The sequence below is a fragment of the Hemicordylus capensis genome, chromosome 2, assembly GCF_027244095.1.
Source record: "Hemicordylus capensis ecotype Gifberg chromosome 2, rHemCap1.1.pri, whole genome shotgun sequence".
Taxonomy (NCBI): domain Eukaryota; kingdom Metazoa; phylum Chordata; class Lepidosauria; order Squamata; family Cordylidae; genus Hemicordylus; species Hemicordylus capensis.
In genome coordinates this window covers 155,112,642-155,130,526 of record NC_069658.1, presented here as the reverse complement: position 1 = coordinate 155,130,526, position 17,885 = coordinate 155,112,642, and the positions used below count along the sequence as shown (strand labels likewise).

At 48.3% G+C, this 17,885-nt stretch overlaps 1 protein-coding gene across 4 annotated transcripts in view; it reads left to right on the top strand.

Annotated features, from left to right (window-relative positions):
- The first annotated feature begins 14,332 nt into the window (after positions 1-14,332).
- KEL (Kell metallo-endopeptidase (Kell blood group)) overlaps positions 14,333-17,885 on the top strand; it is a 53,276-nt gene continuing 49,723 nt past the window's right edge. For all 4 annotated transcript variants that reach the window (XM_053301237.1, XM_053301231.1, XM_053301236.1 and 1 more), the window contains exon 1: positions 14,333-14,641. The gene's annotated coding sequence lies outside the window, so the exon portion shown is untranslated. The remainder of the gene's footprint in view (positions 14,642-17,885) is intronic.

The following is a 17,885-nucleotide window of genomic DNA, read 5'->3' as shown; positions in this document are numbered from 1 at the left end:
GGATGTGTAACAAGATAATAGAGATTACATCATTGAAATACTCTAAAGTGCTGTGTAAATTGTAAGAATGCCGATATAAAAATTTAACACCACTTCCACAGCTCCACAAAGAGAGTGTATATAAAAATTAACACCACTTCCACAGCTGCACAAAGAGAGTGTATACATCAAATTCAACACCTAGCCTAAATTTCTCCTCAGTAGTCCTACTGCAATTAAGTAGGATGCTGCTCGTGGAAAATAAAACATAAAAAGCCCATTTTCTTCATCAGGCAGAAATTCATTAGATTAATCTCTTGCAAGTGATTTGGGAAAGCTGCACCTGTTGAATTTCTGTCTGTATCTAGCCCTCCCCAGCCCACTGTTGAATTGAGAGACCAAGGCAATATGTAAGTACATGGAGCCTAACTTGTACCGCCAGCATAATTTTTTCTGATGGGTTCAGAGGTAACAACGAACTGTCGGTCCAATGGACCCGCAGTTCCATGCCCCTCCCCCCACTTTCCCACCTGCGTTCAGACGTTGGGGAGAGGGGCCTGTCTGCAGCCAGCGAGAATGCAGAGAGGCGGGCGAGTGGACTGTACAGGCTTCCTTCTTGAAAGTAGGACAGCCCACATAGCCAGTCGGGCCAGAGTGAGGGAGGAGCTTCCTCTCTCAACCCCTCCCTCAACCATGGTTCTGTGGGGCCCAAACTGCGGGGCCAGCGTTCAAACATAGGACTGGCATTGCAGAAATGGAGTTAAGGGTGGCAAAATTCCATTCTGACTGAAAGTACAGAGTGGAGTTTGGTGAAGGAAACTGCAGGTCCCTTTTCCGAACTCCAGTTTGCCGAGTTCGGATGTGTGGCTTTGGAAACTGGAGGTGAAGGGACCTCCTGTTTCCCAGTACATCCAAACTTGGCCTCTGTATTAGGACCTAGCATGCATCATCTCTGGCTGAAAGGAAGCATTGGTAATCCCTGACCTCTGTTTCAAGTTACATACGTCTCACATAAAGGCCCAGAGCATAAAGTAACTCTCCCCATCAAATGAACATTCCCACCCACATCAAGCTGAAAAGAAGATTGAATGTGGTCTTCATGTTCTGGAATCTTTTCAGTGCAATTGCCAGAGTCTTCATCTCTCCACTTCACCCCACCCCAACTGGAGGATTCTCACTTTTGTTGTTGTTTTTCTTCACTGTTCCCCTGTCGTAAGATGTTGGTTAATAAATATCTACTAAAAAGCTGTAATTTTGTTTGGACTAAGTAACGTCCAGATTTTTTATTTCCAGAATATGAGGGCATAGTTGTTTTCTGCTCCCTTTGCCCCAGTAGCCCTTGGTGTGTGTTGAAACCAACTCACACTTTTCAAAAGCTGACCCAAGACTGTGTAAAGTCTCTTATGCTCTATCTGTAGATTCCATAAATTTCAGAATGTTCATGCCCCTGCAAGATGATGAAGAGTTGTGTAGAATTCAAAAGTTCACTATTTAATGCAATTTAACGCTTTGTGACTCTTTATTTTATCCTAACAAAAGTACCACCTTTATTACCCCTGCAGGTTGAGGGGCTACAGAATCATAGGATTCTGTGATCTCATCTGATCCTCATCCTCATCCTTATCTGATCCTCATCCTCATCTGAGGATGAGGGCAGAGGTGTGTCCTTCAGACATGTTGGTGGCAGTGACTATTCAGGGACAGGTGTCCAGGTGCTCCCACCTCTGAGCTCCCTTCATCCTTGACACAGATGGTTCCAAGTGTGAGTCCATGATTGACCCCTCAGGACAAGTGTGATGGCCCTTTGAAGGGACCTGGTGTCCATTCAGGTGCCTTGACCTCAGAGCTCTCGTCCAATCTCGAAAGGTGTGGTGGTAGGATCAGGACCATGGCACCATCCAAGTCTCTCCTAGCTTTAAAAAAGTGGACAGATCCCTTCAAAGCTTTCAGCATCCTTTTAGGCACACACACCCCAACTCTAATTCCTCACATCCCTCTATCCTATATAATAAAACCCTGGCGTGTGCGTCCGTGTCTCTGGTGTCTGCGTCCGTGTCTCCCTCGGCCGTTCTGGGCATGCGTGGTGCGCGTGTGCAGAAGAGCCGAGGGAGACACGGCCGCCGCTGCCGGCTGCCATGTTGGCTGGTTGGTCGGCCTGGCCGTGGGAAGGCCAGAGGCGGCGGTGGTGGGTCCAGCCCGGCTGCGGGGAGAACAGAGGCGGTGGTGGCAGGACCGGACCGGCCCGGCCGCAGGGAGGGCAGAGGCGGTGGCAGCGGGTCCGGCCAAGCTGAGGGAAGAACAGAGACGGCAGCGGCGGGTCCGGCCCGGCCACGGGGAGGGGAGAGACGACGGGGACAAGTGAGTGAAGTAACCGGGTGGGGGGGGGTGGAGCGCATGACTCTTCTGGGCAGGGGGGAGGGGGAAGGGCAAGAGGGAGTGGGGCAGGGGGAGGGGAAAGGGTGAGAGGGAGTGGGGCAGGGGGAGGGGAAAGGGTGAGAGGGGGAGGGGGAAGGGCAAGAGGGAGTGGGGCTGGGGGAGGGGGAAGGGCAAGAGAGAGTGGGGCAGGGGGAGGGGCAAGAGGGAGTGGGGCAGGGGGAGGGGAGGGGCAAGAGGGGGAGGGGCAAGTGGGAGTAGGGGAGGGGAAAGGAAAAGAGGGAGTGGGTCAGGGGGGAGGTGGAAGGGCAAGAGGGAGTGGGTCAGGGGGGAGGGGGAAAGGCAAGAGGGAGTGGGGCAGGGGGAGAGGGAAGGGCAAGAGGGAGTGGGGCAGGGGGGAGGGGGAAGGGCAAGCGGGAGTGGGGCAGGGGGAGGGGGAAGGGAAGGGCAAGAGGGAGTGGGGCAGGGGAGGGTAGGAGGAACTGGGGCTGGAGGCTGACAGGGAGGGGAGGGTGTGAGAGAGGGGTGGAAGGGGAGGGAGAGCAAGAGAGTGGGGTGGGAGGGAGGGGAAGAGAGGCAAGAGTGTGGGGCAGAAGGGAGGGAGGGAGAGTGGGGCAGGAGAGAGAAGGGAACAGCCAGCCCCAAAGAGCGAGCCCGTTAATATAACGGCCTTAAGAGGAGTGGGGCAGGGGGAGGTGGAGGGGCAAGAGAGAGTGGGGCAGGGGGAGGGGGAGGGGCAAGAGGGAGTGGGGGAGGAGGAGGGGCAAGAGGAAGGGGGAGGGGAAGGGCAAGAGGGAGTGGGTCAGGGGGGAGGGGGAAAGGCAAGAGGGAGTGGGCAGGAGGGAGGGGGAAGGGCAAGAGAGTGGGGTGGGAGGGAGGGGAAGAGAGGCAAGAGTGTGGGGCAGAAGGGAGGGAGGAAGAGTGGGGCAGTACTCTCAGAAAAGGGCCCCCACTCTCGGCCAGAGGAGGCGGTGGGCCCAGCTGGGTGGAGGAGGACGTGGTGTGGCCGAGGCGGCGGCGGAGCCGCGGCCTCAGCCAGAGGAGGCGGAGTTAGCTGGCCCCAAAAGTCTACTAGCGCCCGTTAATTTAACGGGCTTAAAGTTACTAGTGATACTATAAGCTGTTAGGGGCCGATCCACTCACATCTGCCCCATCCCACTTCTAAATGACGTTCAAATCCCCCCAGCCTTCTGTTGCTCCTGGAGGGCAATGATCATGTTCAGTCTTCACTAGGCTGTTTTTTGTTCTAATTTAGAAGCAAAGTTTTTGTCCCCACAAACCCCATATTTGTCTCTAGATCTGGCTGCCCTACTGGTAGATATGGGAACATCAAATTCAGTATTAGATAGATGTATTCATGATGATATGACAGGGAATATCCAGTGGGTGGTAGCAGAGAACCAGAAGAAAGAGTGCTGACACCCCCCACCCACCCCCGATTTCCCTTCACAGACAACAATGTCCTTTTCTGAGCACAAATTTCCCTCCAGAGTTTTATGAAAGTTACTGCCTGTCTATCCTATTAAGAAAAATTAGTGGAGTGGGATGGAATCAAACTGGGGCTATTTTCACAAGTGACCCTTTTTCTTCTCTTGCATTTTCCATGTCTGCAACTCAGATGTAAAGCCTTTTGTGGCTAAAATATATACCTGGCTTAACACTGATTTCCCTCTTATTTTTCTGCCCTTTTTTCTATTGTCTGACCTTCATTAACAATATTCACAGATGACACATAAGGTGTTTTTAAAGCAACAGTTGTGAAAATGACCTTTGAAGAGAGCATAGAACAAATGGAGGAATCACAACTTAAGAGGGCTCAAGAGCTTGGGAATGGCTGTGCCCCCCTGGAATCTGCATCTAAGACTTATTTTAGCATAGGACTCCTGCCAGATTATTAATTGGTAATCTCACACAAAACCCTGGTCTACTAAAGGTGATCTCGGATGTGGCATTGAGGACTCCGAGGCTGTTAGTCTTCATTGATTGATTGATTAATTGCTGTCAAATTGGTGTCAACACTTAGTGACCACATAGATAGATTCTCTCCAGGATGATCTGTCTTCAACTTGGCCTTTAAGGTCTCTCAGTGGTGCATTAGTGTTAGTCTTGGGGACTTTAATGTCCATGCTGAGGCCACCTTGTCTAGTGCAGCTCAGGACTTCATGTCCTCCACGATGACCATGGGGGACATGACCACTATGTTGTTTAACATCTACATGAAAACTCTGGGAGAGATCATCCATGGATGTGGGCTATGGTGCCATCTATAAGCTGATGACACCCAGCTCTATCTATCTTTTAAGTCAGCAAACACCAGGGATACAGTGGGTGCTCTGAACTGGGGTTTGGAGGCTTTTCTGCACTGGATGAGAGCAAACAAACTAAAACTTAATCCTGTTAAAATGGAAATGCTCTGGGTTGGTAAAACTGATCATCCAAGAAGGGAGGTAAATCTGGTCTTTGGACGAGGTCACACTCCCTCTGAAAGATGAAGTCTGCAGCTTGGGGTTGTTTCTGGACTCGACGCTGTCCTTGGAGGCACAGGCGGCGGTGGTGTACAGAAGTGCCTTTCACCAGCTATGGCTGGTACACCAGCTGCGACCCTACTTTGACGAAGTCAGACCTGACCTCAGTCACTCATGCTCTGATAACATCCAGATTGGATTCCTGCAATATGCTCTACGTGGGGATGCCACAGAGGTCCAGAATGCTGCTGCAAGAATGCTCGTGGGTGCAAGTCATTTCATGAGTGTTCCACCCATCCTGCAGCACCTGCACTGATTACCAGTCTGCTTCCAGGCTAGATTCAAGATGCTGGTCTTGACCATTAAACTGCTGCAGGCTTGGGGCCGAGGTACTCGTCAGACCACATTTGCATATAAGAACCTGCCTGGGCCCTCTGCTCAGCATCTGAGGCCCTGCTCATGGCCCCACTACTAACGGAGATCTGGTTGTTGGAACACACACACACACACCCAGCTTCGCCAGACAGGTGTTATTGACTGGTTTGTTATATCCAGACATTGAGTCCTTCCCAATGACCTAGGATGGCTGAATTTTATTATCAATAGTGTTGTTGTTGTTATAGATATTGTCGCAAAATATAGGCTGTTACCAGTAAAGTTGTTTTTTTGTAATTGGCTGATGGTGATTTCTGTGGCACCTATGGTGTTGAGGTGCTCTTCAAGTTGTTTTGTAATTGCACCTAGGGCATCAGTTACTATTGGGATTATTTTGGTCTTCTTCTGCCACAGCCTTTCTGTAGAACTTTATATTCTGTTATTTTTTCTGTTTCATTTTCTTCTATTCGGCTATCACCTGGTATTGCTATGTTAGTTATTTTGACTTGTTTTTCTTTCATCTCGACTACAGTTCTATCTGGTGTATTGTGTGGCAGATGTTTGTCTGTTTGTAGTCGAAAGTCCCATATTTTTGCATCTTCATTTTTGATAACTTTTTTCATTTTTATGGTCTCACCAATTTTTGGCTAGAGGTAGCTTGTATTTTTTGCAGCTGTTCCAGTGTATCATTCCTGCCACCTTGTCATGCCTTTGTTGGTAGTCATGTGATATACATTTGTTTGTGTGCAATCTTTTTACAACAGCTGATTAGGTGGTCCACTGTTTTATCTGCTTCTTTACAAAGTGGCACTTGCACTTGCTGTTTGTTGTTGATTTTTCTACTTTTGCTCTTATTGCATTTGTTCTTAGTGCCTGTTCTTGTGCAGCCAATATTAAAACCTGTTTCTTTCTTCAAGTTGCCTCTCTTAAGCCATTGCCAGGTCTTGGTGATGTTTGATTTTCCACTTATATTGTGCAAATATTGACCATGCAGTGGCTTCTTTTTCCATTTTTCTGCTCGGTTCTTGACTTGTTCTTTCTTGTAGGCCTGCTTTGTGTCATTGGTGTTGAATAGTTTCTTGTTATTGACCATTTTAAGTGCATCTTCTTCACTGTCCTTTATATATTCTTCAAGGCCTCTTTTCTCCTCCTCTTGCTGTTTGATAGACTTGCAGCATTCTTCTTCCACCTTAGCTGAAAGGGAGCTATAGCCTATCTACATCACTGTGGGGGTGCAGAGCATGATTGATGGTCATTATTTCCCTGGTCTTATGATCTAGCATCTCTGGCTCTGCCTGGGTCCAGTCTATTATTCCTGCAGTACATCTAATAATAGGTATAGCCCAGGTGTTTATGGCTTGTATGGTGTTCCCGCCATTGAGTTTGGACTTGAGGATTTTTCAAACTCTCCTGATGTATTCACTTCCAATTTTTCTTTTAATTTCAGTGTGTGCAATGTTATCAGCCTGGAGAATGCCCAAGTATTTGTAATGTTCTTTCTCTTCCAGATTCATAATAATAATAATAATAATTATTATTATTATTATTTGCTTTTTAAAATTTTATTGGTTTTTACAATATCTTTATTCTTTGCAATGTATATGCTCCTTTTTCGGTTTAAATCTTTCAGCTTTGCTTCTGCCTTGCTTTAGATTCTGCCTTGGTTTTCATTATACTTAAATGTAAAGTGAGAGAAAGTTAAAATCTGATTTTATAAACATAATAGAATTGTAAAATATATATATTTCCTTTCATATCTCAGGTGTGTGTGTGTATTCGTGTGCACATATGTGTTTTATTATCTATAGTGGCACATAATAATGGACATGGGCACACACTGCCTTGATACTACCATCCAGAACAAAACTCATTCTCCTCAGTTTTTTAAAATAGAGGGGCGCCGATTTATAGGTTGCAGGGGGGCACTAGAACCTCTAGCACTAACCCTGAGGGGAGGAGTCCAGCACTTCTATCCATGACCCTAAAAAACCCCAGTGGTCACTATGAGACATTGCAGCAGAGAGCTGATGCTGCCAGGGTCCTAGCTCCAACACAAACAAATGCCATGGACATGGCTGATATCCTGAATGAATTTATTGGAGGAAGACTTATTGAAATGTAGTAGTCCTTTAGAGTACCTCCTGAGTAGCACTATTAAGTAATTTAGTCAGGATGTAAGCTACTCTAAATAGAAACTATAATCAGTACCTCCTATCTGTATGCATCTGAGGCTCTTAAGCAATTTCATCTCGCTTGAGGTGCTTAACAAGGAGGATGCATAGAGTTGGAACAAACTATGGCTAAAAGCAAAACATAATTCAACAAGTGATTAGATAAGTTCTGTTTTTGGGAAAAGATGATTCAGGAGAAACCCTGAAGTTTAATCTATGTCAGAAGGTGCCTCGGGGACAGTAACCTCTCCTACCACTGTGCTTGCATGCAAATATTCAACAGGAAGGCACATGATTAAGTTAGGAGTGATTGGCAAGCATTTGCAACTGTGTTGCCTGCAGCACAACAGCTCAGTTAACGTTCCTTTTTGTAGAGTGTGAACAAATGCATGAGGAATTTAACATGTACTTCAAAATAAGCTGAAAATTGCTATTTTCTTCCTGGGTGTGATCTATTAGGAAGTTCTCTTGGGCAAACCTTATCAGTCTTAGTATTTCTAGTAGGGATGGAAACATATCTGAAACCCTGAGCAGCCAGAGAGCAGACAATACTCGTCTAAGACTCAATATAAGGTAGCTCCATATTTCAATGTAAGGTTAACACAAAGCCAGTTTAAGCCTTATATGTTTACCAAAGATGTGATTACCAAAAAACAAAACAAGTGCTAGTAAGAACTAATTTACTGACTTTTCTTTCATTACCCTACAACTGGACTAAATTTGGTTCAAATTGGTTACGCAGTTCACAATAGGGATGTGCATGGAACATCGGCTCCCTTTGAGCTGATGGTGGGGCAGGAGTGGCTTTAAGGATGGGGAAGGGTGCACATACACACAGCTCCCCACCACGCTTGCCTCTGTGGTGCTTTGTGTATAAATAGTCCAAGGGGGGGCAGTGTACCTCCTTGCCGCCCTGTTGTTTCACTGATCTGAAGTGACTGGATGCATGTGCGTGCATGTCACATGCACACAACATGCACACCTGCACCCATGACACTCGTGAACCATACTTCCCCATCCTTAAAGCCCACCCCCCCGCCCCCATGTTCGAACCAGTTCAAACATGGGGTTCCGAACCTGTTTGGCGTTCTAAGAAGAGAATGCTTCTCTTCTTTGTGCACATCCCTAGTTCACAAGTTAGCCCACTTGCACCTCAAATGTTCATGCATCCGCCATCTTGAACTGGGGTGGATGACATCATCACACACTATGCATTTGAGGTGTCCCTATAACTGTACCATATTTGGTACAAATCGGTTTCCACTTGCACCTTAAATGTTCATGTGTCCGTGATCTTGAATCAGCATGGATGACCTCATTACAAACTATGCCCTTGAGCCATCCCTATGTGTCCCTACTAGGCAGTTCACAAGGTAGCCCAATTGTGTCTCAAATGTTCATGTGTCTGCCATCTTGAATTGGGGTGGATGACATCATCACAAACCACACCGTTGAGGTGTCCCTATCTCACACCCACCCACACCCACCCACACACACATGGACACACACATGGCTGCCGGGTGATCTCATAAACCTACTGGAAACTAAAAGGCCTAAAAAGGGGGGGGGGATAAAAATCCACGAGTGCAGTCATTATCCAAATATTTATTGTAAGAAACTCAACACACACATTTCCAATGTCTACTTTTTATTTAGGAAAACAATAAGTTGGTTCTTGTGAGCAGCAAATTTGGGAGCTGTGTGCGCTCCTGTTTTGCGATCATACAGGGAAAGTGCTTGTGTGCAAGGCTCGAACTCAGGCGTAGCTATAATTGAACGAAAGGGTTCAAAGAACACGGGCCCCCAGCTCCTGAGGGCCCTCCAGCTCCATCCCTCCCTATTTTCTTCATTGTCTCCCTCACTCTGGGGGGCCACCCAAGAGAGGGATGAACACGGGCGCCCTCTCCCCTAGCTACGCCCCTGCTCGCACTGTAGGTAGTCATGTGCACGGACCGGTTCGGAGGCCATTCTAAAGGTCTCCAGACCAGTCCGGACACGGGGTGGTTTTGGTTCGGGAAGAATGGCTGGGGGGTTCCAAAAAGAATGGGGGGGGGGCTTTACTTAACCCTCCCAACAACCGCGCCGTATTTCCCCGAGTAATTGGGCAGCAGGATAGCTCCCTGCCACCCCCTTCAAAGTCCTGCTCGGCTGGCGACCGCCCACAAGAAGACCCGTGCCGTTCAAACAGACCCATCGTGACGTAGATCCAGCGTTAAGAAGATCCATCATTAAGAAGATCCGCTCCGTGTAGTTCCCCGCTTGCAAGAAGTCAAGACCCCCTCCCATTCCAAGTCACAAGAGAGGGCGGCGGGAGAACTCCCCTGCCGTGCCCTTCCCCTTTGCCGGTCTGGCTGCAAATGGCTTCTAAGAAGCCTTTCGCGCACACGCGCGAAAGGCTTCTTAGAAGCCATTTGCAGCCAGACCAGCAAAGGAAACGGCAGCCTTCAGGGAGTTCTCCGCTGCCTGCTCCTTTAAAACGGGCGGCGGAGAACTCCCTGAAGGCTGCCGTTTCCTTTGCCGGTCTGGCTGCAAATGGCTTCTAAGAAGCCATTTGCAGCCAGACCGGCAAAGGGGAAGGGCACGGCAGGGGAGTTCTCCCGCCGCCCTCTCTTGTGACTCGGAATGGGAGGGGGTCTTGACTTCTTGCAAGCGGGGAACTACACGGAGCGGATCTTCTTAACGATGGATCTTCTTAACGATGGATCTATGTCACGATGGGTCTGTTTGAACGCCACGGGTCTTCTTGTGGGCGGCCGCCAGCCGAGCAGGACTTTGAAGGGGGCGGCAGGGAGCTATCCTGCCGCCCGATTACTCGGGGAAATACGGCGCGGTTGTTGGGAGGGTTAAGTAAAGCCCCCCCTATTCTTTTGGGAACCCCCCACCCCAGTGCCGGACCGCAGCTCTGCGGTTCCGTGCACACCCCTAACTGTAGGAGGGCTCTGTCCTACTCAGCTGCTGTTCCCAGCTGTTTGAAAGAGAGGAGGAAAAGCCCTCCGACCCAGCAGAAGCCTCACAGATGATCACTTCCTCTGCCTCCTATCTTGCTTTTTATTTTATTAATAATAATAATAATAATAATAATAATTCAATTTCTATACCGCCCTTCCAAAAATGGCTCATTATTACACAGAGAAATAACAAACAAATAAGATGGAACCCTGTCCCCAAAGGGCTCACTATCTAAAAAGAAACATGAGATACACACCAGCAACAGTCACTGGAAGTACTGTGCTGGGGGTGGATAGGGCCAGTTACTCTCCCCCTGCTAAATAAAGAGAATCACCACATTAAAAAGGTGTCTCTTTGCCATGTTAGCAGGGGACATTTGTACACGGTCACAAAATGGGAGCTTGCACAGCTCCCAAACTTGGATAGGATGCTTGTCCAACCCAGTTACTGATTGTGTGAACTTGTCTAATAATATTTCGACTCTCAAGTGCAGGTGCGTGTGTGTGTGTGTGTGTGTGACAGAGAGAGAGAGATTATGGCCAGCATTGTCTCCACAGCTCCTGTAAAACTGCTATGCTCACTGACTGCTAGAGAGAAGATATACATGATGTAACAAATGTATTGCTGTGGAAATGGTGAAGACAGTTTTGCTGGTTTGTAAACATATGTAGTATTTCTGTTCTGAGATATTCTGAGCTCTTCCTAAACACACACATATGCTGATTTTGAATGTGGTGGAACCTGAATGAGAAAGAACCACCTGTGTAAAATAGCTATTCACTGGTGCATTTGACAGCATGAGTCCACTTCCTCACAATCTTCAGAGCAGTTTTGCAACTCTTAAAAAGTATTTTAAAAAAGAAAAGGCAAAAAGGATGAATACAGAAATGAATAAACACCATGGTTCTTTAAAAACACTTGTGTATTTCCTGTCATTCAGATTGCAAAGCTAGGAGGAAGCTGGGCTCACAGTGTGGTCAAAGAACTTGCTGGGACACCTTTGCCTTTGCTCAATGTTTCTCTCTGTGTGGTGAGTAATTGCCAGCAAAACAGAAACAAACTTTGTGTGAGCCAGTGAAAGCAGCCTATTTATGAGCAGCTCCCATTCATTTCAATGAGAAAAGTGTCCACTGGATTGTGTTCCTTTTTTTCCCCTGAAGTGCAAGACTCATAATTACTGCCATACATCTTTGATATTGCTTTTCTGGCACACGTTCTGCTGGGAGTGAGCAACATCAGCCCTCATGGCAGGCTTCAAAATTCATTGCCTGGGGAAATAATATCCACTGATCGCATGAAACATGCGATTATGTCACTTTTAATCTAAAATAAACTATTTGGGCAGGTGAATGAAAACTGAGATCAACAAATGCACCTCCCTCCCAATAGATTTCTTTTATACGTGTAATATTTTCCCCTTCCTTGTTTATACATTAATCTCTCTTAAGCTGAGGACTTTGCATTTTGGAGAAAGAGATAAATTAATTAAATGGGAATTCCTGACATTTTTGCCGCAGGGAAAGAACACAAGCTATAGCATGAGGACAGGGCGGTGGGAAGGATAAAAATAATTCATGTTGTAAAGAAATGTTTTCCAGTCAGGTGTGTAGCTATAATTGAGTGGACGGGTTCAAAGAACCCAGGCCCCCAAGCTCCTGAGGGGCCCCCAGCTCCACCCCTCCCTATTATCTTCCTCACTCCGAAGGGCTGCTGGGGAGAGGGGTGAACACAGGCCCCCTCTCCCCTAGCTACACCCCTTTTCCCAGTGTTTCATTGTATAAGTCTGTGTAGGCATTTGGAAGTCCGGGGGCGGGGGACGTCAATCAGCTCTGCAAAGAGTTCACAACAGGCCCCCAGCATAGTCTCTGATCCCAGTGATCTTTCTTTGCACACACACACACTACTAAGCATCTCAGCCACTTTGTCTCAAACTGAGGGCAGCACAGGCAAAAGACTCCCTCTCCCTCAGTATGCACAGCAAGAGGCAGTCCTGGGTAACTCGTTTTTGCACCCACTCCCATCATCCTTTTCCGCAAGGGCCAAAGTTCAGGGATGATGGGAGTTGTAGTCCAAAAACAAGACTTACAAGAGGAATTCTGTCAGAGTTCTCCCATTATGCATGCCAGCTCCTCACTCCCCTGAAGATGAAATTAATAGGGATACCTCTGTAAACTGGTAACACCCCAATTCTCACACCAAGAACACACACTATTATACATGACTGAAGACTCTCCCCCACCTGCTGCAGTCCACATTTATTTGCTTTGCAGTATTCACAGACAAGATGGAAAGTAGGAATGAAGATGGTCTCTTAAGTATGCCATGTGCAGGCCAGTGTTTTCTTTATTTTATGTTTTTTTCATCTGTGTGTGGAATGAGTTTTGTTCTGGGGGGCAGTAACAAGGCAGTGTGTGCACACATATATTCAGAGTGGGACTGATTCAATCTGAGCAGGATTTAAAAGGACTGAGCAGACATTAAAAAACACGTAAGTGTGCGCATGCCTTAGAGGGAACACTGGTCTAGGCCATTTGCGACTTTGTAGGTCATGAGCAGTCAAGAAATATACCGCAGACTAGCACTTAGTAGGGTTGCAATGAAGGCCTTGGAAGGGATATTTAGATGCCGTGACGTGTCTACAGCTACAAAGATTTGAATCATTTGGACAATGGATTTCCCCGTGATACTCTATGGATGCGAAAGCTGGACTTTGAAGAAGCAAGATAGAAAAAGCATTGACACTTTTGAACTTTGGTGCTGGAGAAGACTTTTGAGGATACCATGGATAGCCAGGAAAACAAACAAATGGATCATAGAACAAATCAATCCAGAATTTTCACTCGAGGCATAAATGGCCAGGCTCAAATGATCATACTTTGAACATATTATGCGAAGATCCATCTTCCTTGAGAAGTCTATAATGTTGAAGGAAAAAGAAGAAGACGGACGACCAGCAGCAAGTTGGATGGACTCAATTATGACAACAATGAATGCACCACTGAGAGACCTTAAAGACCAAGTTGAAGACAGATCATCCTGGAGAGAATCTATCTATGTGGTCGCTAAGAGTAGATACTGACTTGACGGCACTTAATCAAATCAAAAGCTCATGAGCAGCACCTGGAGGGCAATACAAAGCCAGTGCGGAAATATGCGGAGGATAGCTGAATGCCTTCTCCATCCAGTGCTGGTAGCCCAGAGAATCACAAGAATCAAAGGTCAGGATCCAAAGGGCTATACTTCAGACATGCCTTCTGTGCCTGCTTAATGGAATTTTTGATTGTTTTTGTATCGAGCAATTGACCTTCCTAATAATAATAATTTTCAAAAGTGGTTTGCCAGGCAGCATGTGGATGGACCTGTCATTTGAGAAAGGTCCCAGGTTGTATTTTACCTTTATTATTTAGGGCTGTCATATGCTAATAGGCCTTTGGATTGCTGGCAGTGGTTTACACAGGGAGAGTAAAGAACAGGCCTCTGCTGTTGCAGGGATCTTGAAAGGCCTCCAGGCAACACAGCTGTCATCTGCAGCTCAGTGATAAGGAGGAAATCAGCTGATAAAAGTTCTTGTGACACTCCTCAACTGACAACCTTGGTCCTCTCCGGCAGGATAGTAAAAGTTTCCAGAGAAAAAATAGGTCTCTAATTAATGACTGGTCGGGAGCTGAAGGCATTGCACATGCTTTTAATTATTGCTGTAAGCCTCCTTGAGCCAAAGGCAGCATGATAAAACAAAAATATAAATGCAATAAATAAAATAAACCCAAACTTGGGTCTTTTTCTGTTCCCAAAATATTTGGAGAACAAAATGGAGCCGTTTACACCACACGTGCACTCGGGACAAATTCACAGAAATTAGTAGCCAACCATATCTAACAACAATGGCTTACATTATGAGGGAAATTACTCAAAGTAGTCCTCTATAATAAGATCCCTCGGTGTGCGCCCATGTCTGTGTCTGCGCCCGTGTATCCCTCGGCCGTTCTGGGCATGCGCTCTGCATGCCCAGAACGGCCGAGGGAGAAACGGCCACAGGCACCAGGCGGCCATGTTGGCTCCTGGTCCGGGAGGAGGAGAAGCGGACAAGGGCTGACAGGGCCAGGAGGGGAAGTCACGGGGGGACAGAGGTGGCCCGGCTGGAGACTGGGGCGGGGAAACAGAGGCGGCGGCGGGCCCGGCCCAGCCGCCGAGGCCACAGGAGAGCGGCGGGCTGAGAAGAAGCGGCCGCCGCAAAAGCCGCCCGGGGGAAGAAGCCAGCAGGGGAAGCTGGCCTCGGCGGCGGCGGAGCCGCAGCCTCGGCCAGAGGACGTGGTGCGGCCAGAGGACAAGGTACGGGACTGGGCCCGCTCGCGGCGGTGGGCAGGGCGGGGGGACAGGCCCCACTGGCGGCAGCAGGCGGGGCGGGGGGACTGTCCCCACTGGCGGTAGCAGCCGCGACGGGAGGACTGGCCCCACTGGCGGCAGCAGCCGCGCCCGGAGGACTGGCCCCACTGGCGGCGACGGCCGCGGCAAGAAGACTGAGCCAGCTGGCGGCAGCGGCTGCAGCGCGGAGACTGAGCCCACTGAGCCAACAAAAACAATAATAAAAGGAATAAAGGCACACACAAGAGCAGCAACCCCCCCCCCCCACTAGAGCCCGTTATTTAAACAGGCTTAAAAATACTAGTTTTATTATAACTTTGAATAATTTTCCTCATCAATCCAGCCACTGTCTGATCAGAAACAGACTGAGGCAAAAATAAGAGAAAAATAAAATATCCAAATTGGCCCTATTTTTAGAAATTGGCCCAATCAATGCATTATGAGCTTTTTCGTTCTGTTCTGCAGCAGGGTGGCCAGAACCTAAGGGTGACTCGTGGGTCAAATGGGCCGTAAGCCAGAATTTGGCTTTAAAAAAGCCAAATCTGGCCACCTAGTTCTGCAGGGCATTTTTCTTGCACAACTCTTTTCAGTTGGAACTGTTTTCATTTAATTTTTGTCTCTACTATATGAATGGAAAGTGAATGGAGAGGAGAGCTGGTCTTGTGGTAGCAAGCATGACTTGTCCCCTTAGCTAAGCAGGGTCCACTCTGGTTGCTTATGAATGGGAGGCTAGAAGTGTCAGCACTGTAAGATATTCCCCTCAGGGGATGGAGCTGCTCTGAGAAGAGCAGAAGGTTTCAAGTTCAATCTCTGGCTTCTCCAAGATAGTGCTGAGAGATTCCTGCCTGCAACCTTGGAGAAGCTGCTGCTAGTCTGTGAAGACAATACTGAACTAGATAGACGAATGGTCTACTCAGTATATGGCAGCTTCCTATGTTCCTATGAATTTGCGTTTAATGAGGGTGTCGGAATATAGAGCACTCTTAGCAGTGACTCCACCAAGATTTCATGCAATCAGCACTAGCTGTACCAAGCATATACACTGGGAAACAAGTTGGTTGACTACATTCTATCTAACCATTCATCCTGTTCATGTTCCTGCTTTTCATTCAGTATTGTCCTGTGATCTTATTTTGCATCGCTTCACATTTTGTTTGCCTCAAGAACAATTCTCTCTGCATTTCTGCAAAGATACTAAAACATCTGGGTGAAAATATGTTCTCCGGGTGCTGTGGCGTCATCTTGTCTTTGCACAAAAACAATCCTGGAAATATGTATTTAAGAAGAAAACCTGGATGTGCTAACCCAGTTTAGAAGGAAGGTGGAATAGAAGGGTGGTGGGATGGAGGAAAGGTGTTCGAGGGGTCACACACTGACCTGAGACAAAATAGGGGAGGAACTGTGGGGCAGATTGTACCTTTGAATCCTTTATTTATTTTTTAAGGGACGATGGGCTATGAAAAATAACAAACTTTGGGGCACAAAGAGATAGGATACATTGTGAGATCACTCACACAATCAAAAACTGAAGCTATTCTCATGACCAGCAAAAACAGGGCTTGAGGTCTGAAGGTGGGGTTAGCACTTCCGTGTGGAACCTCGGCAAACTCCCAAACAGGGCTCTGTCAAAAGAGGGTCACCCAGTTCCCAGCCCCTCCTCTAAAACCAGGTTCAGCAAGCAGGGGAGGTTGCCTACCCCCTCCCAGTGCCCGTGTGGAGCCATGGAACGCTGCGGAATGCTGCTTGAGGCTCCCTCCCCGGGGATACCATAGAGCCTGGATACCAGCGTGGGCTGCAAAGCAAGCAGAAGTTTGCTTGGGGCAAGCCTGTCCAGCAAATAGCACTGAGCTTCCTTAAAGTGTCAGGCACCTTGCAAATGAGCCCAAGGGAGAATATGAACATAGGAAGCTGCCTTCCACTGAGTCAGACCATTAGTCCATCCAGCTTAGTACTGTCTTAGTCCTGTCGACACAGACTGGCAGTGGCTTCCCGAGGCTCTCAGGTGGGATTCCCGCTCAGCCTGACCTGGAGATGCCAGGCAGGGAGCTCAAATCCTTCTTTCTAAAGCAGCCCTATCCCCTAAAGGGAATAGTTGCACAGACACATGTCATACTATTCATTCATTTTACATTTTACTAGCTGACCCTGCACAGAGCATCTGTGTGGTCTTGCACTGAGCCTGTGGCATTGCACCCCCACAACGTTCTCACTCGCTCTCGCCACCCCCGCTCGCCCCCCGCAAGTCTCTCGCCACTCCCGCAACGCTCTTGCTCGCTCTCGCCACCCCCGCTCACCCCCCGCAAGTCTCCCCCACCCGCAAGTCTCATGCTCCTGCTCTCTGTCCTCCGTCTTTCTATCTCTGTCTCGCAGTCCTTGCTTCCCCCTGCCACTGCTAGGGACTGTCACCTGCTTGCCTGACAGCCTCTAAGCTCCCTGCCGCTTCACAGCGCCCCCAATCCAACTGTCAAACTGCTTTCCAGCCACCCCGCAGGGCGCATGGCTCGTCTAGAAGAATTAATAATATAGAATATCTCACTCTTCCTCCAAGGAGCCCAGAGCAGTGTACTACATACTCAAGTTCCTCCTCACAACAACCCTGTGGAGTAGGTCAGGCTGAGAGTGAAGTGACTGGCTCAGAGTCACCCAGCAAGTATCATGGCTGAATGGGGATTTTTGTGCTCCTTCCTGCCCCCTGCAAGTCACTGGACAAGAGCAGGAGTGTCCCTGCCATTGCCTGCAGCTGCCCTTGCCTGCAGCGTGGTGTAGTGGTTAAAGTGCTGGACTAGGACCGGGGAGACTCAAGTTCAAATCCCCATTCAGCCATGAGACTTGCTGGGTGACTCTGGGCCAGTCACTTCTCTTGCAGCCTAGCCTACTTCACAGGGTTGTTGTGAGGAGGAGCTTGAGTATGTAGTTCACCACTCTGGGCTCCACCGTTTCCTCCTTCCATCTGCTGGTGGAGTGGGAGCGACCGCTGGAATGACTGTCCGTGCAAGGGTCACTGGTTCGGCCTCATGGAGGCAATGGCAGTGGGGGGAGGCTCGCAGTGGCAGCAGGGGGCTCACAGCAGCGGCATAGGGCCTCACGGCGGGAGCAGTCCAGGTGCCCAATTTGCCTGGGTGTGACATTGCACCAACCTGCCCACCCTTGCACCATCATCAAGATGCAGAGGGTAGCAGTGCCAATGAGGGTGGGCAGGTGTGGGCGAAAC